Source organism: Fukomys damarensis, unplaced genomic scaffold, assembly GCF_012274545.1.
Source record: "Fukomys damarensis isolate Sample0158 unplaced genomic scaffold, DMR_v1.0_HiC HiC_scaffold_16, whole genome shotgun sequence".
NCBI lineage: Eukaryota > Metazoa > Chordata > Mammalia > Rodentia > Bathyergidae > Fukomys > Fukomys damarensis.
The window spans coordinates 27,865,920-27,873,096 of record NW_022900928.1 but is presented as its reverse complement, the minus strand read 5'-3'; positions in this window follow the sequence as shown (position 1 = coordinate 27,873,096).

The following is a 7,177-nucleotide window of genomic DNA, read 5'->3' as shown; positions in this document are numbered from 1 at the left end:
AACTTTACCGGTGCTGTCAACTTTGGAAAAAGTTATCCCAACTTACTGTGTTGAGTTGGCATTGTACAGAAATGGACAGCCATATTGGTCTAGAAATGTATATTTTTTATTTTTATTTTTCCATTTGTACAGGGGTAACGCATTGTACTAAATATGTAAGGTCATATCTACATGGGTTTTATTATAGAAACTAATAAAGTATTCTCTAAATAATGAAAAAAAGAATAAGACACTACAAGAGCAAGAAGCAATTTAAATATGTTGAGACCATTTTCATCTTCAGAATTAAGGATTATTTTAATCTTACATCATTGCCTTTTCTCTTTTACTTTCCTTTTTAGTTTTATTTTAAGATTCCCTATTTTTAATGTTCATACAGAGATTTATTTAACTGAAATACCAAATAGTTTCTCTGGTATGAAAAACTATAATAGTACACAGGATCCTAATGAGACAATTATTAATGTGAAATAGGAAGTAAAGGGCTAAAGGTGTAGGGAAAGTGGGAAGGGTGGGAGAAAGGTAATAAGGGAGAGGAAAAAAATATGAGAAACTGAAAAAATGGAAATAAAGTGTTTGTAAATGGGGAGGGGAGGAGGGGGTGAAAGGAGGGCAGGGACAAGGGGAAAAAGTGAGAATCAAGACCTATTATGTAAAGGTACAGAGTCCCAATGATGAATGTGACTGTATTGTATACCTAGATTGTACCAATAAATTCAATAAAAAGAAAAAAGAATTCTAAAGTTCTTCCCAAATGAACTGGTATTAACTGAAGCAAAGTGTGCTAAGTCCAAGTCTAGGGTTGTTCTGAAACCAACAAAGATTTTGAGGGGTAAGTAATTAAGAGGAGGCTGATAGATCTATGAAAGCAATAAACTAAACCACAGGTACATTATTTTATCAGATAAAACCAGGGAGAATCAGAGAAAAGGCCCTATTAGGGTCATTATGAACCTTGGAGAGTGGTTTTAAAATCTAGTCCTGAAAATAGGGTGAGGCAGAAGAATCACTGTGAGTTCAAGGCTAGCCTGATCTACATAGTGAGTTGAAATCCAGCCTGAACTGCATAGGGAGACCTTATCTCAAAAAAACAAAACAAACAAAAAATCTAGTCCTGAAAATTAGGCTGTAGAGCAATTTATGCCACAGCGTATTGGTGGAAAAAATGAGCAAGCAATCAGCAAACAATTAATGGAGACTATCAGCTGGGTGTCACACCATATGGAGTAGACAGTTTAACAAAGAGGTCAGGGAAAGAGACAAAGACTTCAGCTAAAACCACTGTTATCCCAGGGTAACTGTTCAATTGCACAGCGGTTCATGCAAAGCATTCAGCAAGATGTCTGGCCTGCCACAAATGTTTGATAAATGTTAGTGATGCCTATCATTATTAAGCAACTCAAATGATCTCATATTCTCTGTGCTCAAAAATGTTCTTTATTGTAACATGTGATTGATTATAAACCAAACCATAAATTTGAGGTAGGAGATTAGGGCTGGAGCAACCCAGTTAAACAAGTAGGCAAAACCTGCCACTCACAGAGACTTAGGACATGTGTGCAGAACGCAGTGCTCAAGAGGACTCTGCAGCTCTTGAGCACTTCACAAAAAACCAATTAGAAAGTACTATTTTCAAGTACTATTTTTCATTTACATCTGGCACAACACCAAGGCAGTCTTCCAATGGGGAAGTTTAAATCTGGTGCTAGAACAAATGAGTTTTTGATAGGACAACTGACCCGATGCTTTATTTTCATAAGGGGAGGCCAATCCATGAATTCTATATACAAAAGACCCCTCTCTCTTATCCTCAGGGCTCCTGTGAGCCTGTCCACCAGCCCACTCTCACTCTCCATCTCCAAAAAATGTATATACCTGCTACCTTTTCTGTGTGTCTTCTTCAATTGTATTTAGGACACCAGAAACCAGGAAGAATTCCCCTGGGACCCACCACCCAGTAACAGATTTAATACTAGTTTATCATTAAACATATGGGAAGGCAGTACAATTTAATGGTTTAAAATGCAGGAGCTAAAGACACATCATGTCTGTTTTAGTGACTTTTAATAAGTTAACTTCTCTCAGCTCAGTTTCATTCAGAAATAACTGCTCAATAAATATTCTCGTTAATATATTCACCAATTAGAACATGCAACATTTTTCAGCAGGAAGAGTTGAAAGGCCCAGCAAAAAATGGGGAAAATTTCATTTAGACAGAACTCCAAAATCTTTGTAGAAAGCCTTGCTTGTATCTTTGAGTTGAGTAATGATCTGTGTGTGTGCATGTGAGAAAACTTACTAAGGCCGGTAAAAGAACCAGGCAGGCAAGTGGACAGGCTGCAATGCTCAGTACCATCCAGGCATAGGGTATATTCCAACCAGCCAGACTGGAAAACTTGCATTTCACAGGCCACTGAATTAGGAGTCTTTATTAAGTAACAGAAATAATTAGCCCTAGAATGAGCATTAATCTAAATCCATCTAAAAAGCCATATAGTCAAGAACAAAGAGAATCAAACTGTTGCTAATTAATTTAAGCATTTTTCAGAATAACACTAAAGAGTATCTATAAGAATATGAAAGTATTGGGCCAGGGATGTAGCTCAACAGAACTTTTCCTGCCTGGCAAGTGCAAGGTCCTGAGTTTGAATTCCTGATACCAAAAAAAGAAAATATCCTGGATTCAAAAGATAGAACTCACAGTGTCTGACATCAAAGGAGAGATTAGGAGACAAGCAAAGAGGCAGACAAACGTGCTCACAATGAGAACAATCCACTGACTTAAATTTACTCAAAACCGACACAGAATTATAGAGGACACTGAAATGGTTATTATCACTGTATTTCACATGCTCAAAAGTTAAAAGAAACATAGAAATATAAAAGACACCCAAATCAAACTTTTAGAAATGAATATCTCAATGTTAGTGATAACAAATACATTAGATGAGATTAATTATGGGTAAGGCATACCAAACAAAAGACTAGTGAATTTCTAATCATAGAAATATAAACTATATCAAATGAAAAGCAGGAATAAAACTGGACTGAGAATATTATTAATGAATAGAGCTAAGAGCATGAATGAGCTTCAGGATAACTTTAAAGTCTAGCATTATAGCACATGCAATTGGAGTTCCCAAAGAAGAGAAAGGGGGGCCAGGGATTTAGCTCAGTGGTTCCACTGCCTGCCTCACAAGCACAAGTACCCAAGTTCGAGCCCTGGTATCAAAAAAAAAAAAAGAAAATCAAATCATAAGGGGAAAAAAATGAGAACAGACCTGTCATGTAAAGGCACAAGTTCCCAATGATGAATGTAACTGTACTGTATACCTAAAATGTACCAATAAACTCAATGAAGAAAAAAAAAATAAAGACACTAAAAGCACAAAAAAAAATAAAAGAGACAGGGGATTTTAAAAAACTGAAGAAATAACAGTTTAAATTTTTTAAAAATTTGACTAAGGGCCAGGGATTTAGCTCAGTGGCACCATACCTGCCTGGCAAATGCAAGGTCATGAGCTCAATCCCTGGTACCAAAAAAAAAAAAAAAAAAAAACACAAAAAAAACTCAACATACAAAACTGAAAGACTTCATCACCACAAGACAAGCATGGCAAGAAATGCTACACATAGTTCTTCAGTAAAAAGGAAAATAAGCCAGATGTAATCCCAGCAATTGAGAGGCTGAGGCAGGAGGACTACTGGCGAGCTCAAGGCCACCCTGAATCACATACTGAGATCCTTTTTCACACACAAACACATGCACACGCACACACACACACACACACACACACATCCTTATTACACAAATCCTCAGTTTGTAAACTTACTTCTTTCTATGATTCTAGTCACAAACCAAATTGGTTGTGAACCAAATCAAATTCAATGGTTAGGTACCACTCTTTCAAAGAAAGAGATATAAGTAACAAAAATTACAAGGCAAGATAAAGTTACCTTGATAATAATTTAAAGATAAAATGTGTTCTGGGTACAGTGGCACTTGCCTGTGAACCCATGATTCTGGGAGGCTAAGGCAGGAGGACTCCAAGTTCCAGCTCAGAATGGGCAACTTACAAATTTAGCAACACCCTTTCTAAAAAAAAAATGTGTTGGAGGTATAACTTAGCATGAATACCCTAGGTTCAATCTCCAGTACCATAAAAATAAATAAATAGGTTGACAGCAATTAGCATGAGAGAGAAGAGGAGAAGTGGAAGTATATTAATTTTCTGACATATCATATATGAAATAGCATAACTTAAAAATAGACAATGAAAGTTAAAGATATATGCTCTAAACTAAAATATCACTAAAAAATCAAAAGTGATATAACTAGTAAGCTAACAAAGGGGATAAAATGGACTTGACAGAGATTAGGGCACGGCAAAGGTGGCTGGGGATGTGGGTGTCACCTGTTAATGACAAGATTCTGGAACACGTGCACAGAATGGTTCCCAAAGCCTCGCACATAGACTTCTTATGAGAATGGCAGCAGGTTTTCAACATTATGGCCTAGACCTGATGTCAGCCTGAGGTGCGAGATCCTAGCATTGCCTCACCGGACCCATATGTAGAAGTTCTTGTGGGTTTCCTCAAGATTTGGACAGTATAAAGGGACACAGATGCCACAAAGAGCTTGCCATCTTACCTTTCCTCACAATAACCTGCCCTGCTCTCTCTAGGGTGTTCTTTTATCTTATCTTTTCCTCTTTTATTTGGCCCAGTCACACTCTGCAGAGCAAGTTTCTCTCTCACTCTTCACTTTCATTTTGTCAAATAAACTTTGCCACTGCTTTCTGCTCATTTCATTCAATTCTTTGTTCAAGATGAGAAGAACCTGGAATCTAAGTCCAGAAGGAGAGATGAGCAACCTAGAACCTGGTAACATTTAATTGGCAAGCCACTTTTAGAAAGAGATAACCAATTACATTTTGGTGAGCCAGCCAGGAGATCTGGATAACAGAATCAAAAAAAAATTTTTTTTAATTGTACTTAAAAAAAGAAAAGAATTAGGGACTGGGCATGGTGGTGCACACCTATAGTCTCAGCACTCAGGAAGCTGAGGCAAGAGGATTGCCATGAGTTCAAGGCCAGTGTGGGCTACCTAATGAGTTCAAGGCCAGCTTTGAGACTCTATCTTAAAAAATAAAATTAAGTAAATAGATAAATAAGAACAAGGGAGAAAGATTCAACTTTCACAATCTTGTCTTCATTGATGAGCATGGCATTGAAACATGACTGTGTTACTTTTTTTCACCTTGTTAAAATTCATTAATATGTACTACAAAAAATGTAACTTCAAGAAGTATTCTGCTGTGCAGGGAATGGTGGCACACATCTATACAGTGATCCTAGCACTTAGGAGGCCAAGGCAGGAGGATCATCTTGTTCAAGGCCAGCCTGGGCTACCTAGCGAGTTCAAGGACAGCTCGAACTACATAGCAAGCCTCTGTCTCAAAACAAACAAACAATAACAAAGAAGTACCCTTGCTGCAAGAAGTTTAATCTGACCAAAGGTCTCATACTGATGCTCTAGCTACAAAAAAAGTACAGAATGTTAAAGTCAGATAGAACTTCATCAAACACCCATTCCACACACACCCTTACCCTGTTTTACAGACTGTGAAGTCCAGAGACCAGAAATGATTTTTCCAAATCAGACACTCCATTCGCAGAACAGGAGCTGGAGCCCAAGTCTCCTGGCTCCATTCAATTCTATTCAATGTAACAAACACCTAAGTGGGTCCCTGGGGACCCAACCAAGGAAAAGGAGTGGTGGGGTTTTTCTGGGAAGAGGCTTTAGAAGTGGGTAACTTTACTGGGTGGGAGCTCAGTGCCAGGGAATATTCAATTGTTCCTAGACAGCCAATAATCTGTACCATGCCCACCCCACAGCAGGTGTGTGTCGTGGGTAAACCGACCCTGAATGATACAAGCTAGATGAAATTCCTGAAACCCATGAGACCAAGCAAAATGTATGAACAAGCACAGGAGGAGAGCTTAATGCTGATAGAATTTTCAAATACAGGGAGGATTTTCACAGGTGGAGACGCAGAGTCAGAGTCATGCGTGTGCAATGGTCACAGCAAAGGTAATTTGCACATCTGAGTTACGTTTGAACCCCAGTTCAGCTATTTGAGCAAATTCCCTTCTCTGTGCTTACTTGTTGAGCTGTAAAATTTAGATAACCATCTGTGTGCAGAATTGTTGGGAGGCTTAAAGGAGACAAAGTAAGAAATGTGCCTAATATTAATGGTAGCTGTTAGACCTATTATTGTATTCCAGGCACTTACCCAATTAATCCTCACAACCTTGAGGGGTAAAGTATTATTGGCATAATTCTTTCTTTTTTGTTGTTGTTGTTTAGGTTTTGGTTTTTTGACAGAGTCTTGCTATGTAATTTATGCTGGCCTTAAGCTCACTATGTAGCCCAGGCTGGCCTTGAACTTGTGTTGATCCTCCTACCTCAGCCTCCTGAGTGGTGGGATTACAGGTGTGTGCCACCGTGCCTGACTGGCATGACTTTTTTACAGATTAGGAAGCTGGAGCTTGGAGAGAAGGAGGACTTTACCTAAGTTGTTTAGTAAACACTGGAAATGCATCAACCACATGGCTAAAGCAGAGTCCATATTGGAAAGCAGTAAAGTACCCATCAGCTGTACTTTCCCTGAAAGAGGTGCACCTTGTTTGGGAACTATGTGATAGTTTATGACTCATCTCTTTGGAGGTCATTTTGACCTAAAGTGGCAGTAGGAAAGACTCCTATTCAACTCAAGAAGTTCTGAACAGTGAAGATTGTTCAACAGTTAACAGTGTTTCTCAAACTCAAGTGATGGACGAGCCTCTGTTTAAAATGCTTAAAGACTCACCCCAAAGTTAAATTATTTTTATTTTAATACCACTTCCATATTTATAAGCAGGTAATTCAGTATAAATTCCTTGTATTTGTGGCTGTTCTGAAACTCTAAAGCAAGACCAATGGGAAATAACCAAACTGCTAACCCTATAAAATGTAAATAAATATTTCAATTTAATATGGCAGAAGTCACTGCTGAAAGTCAATTGTTATTTGTAACCTGACTATGGTACATATTAGTCTGGCAGAAGTTCTTTTGAGACTTGGTATGCCCATAGCTCTGTGCACTGCAGGCACCTCCCACTGCATTATCACTAA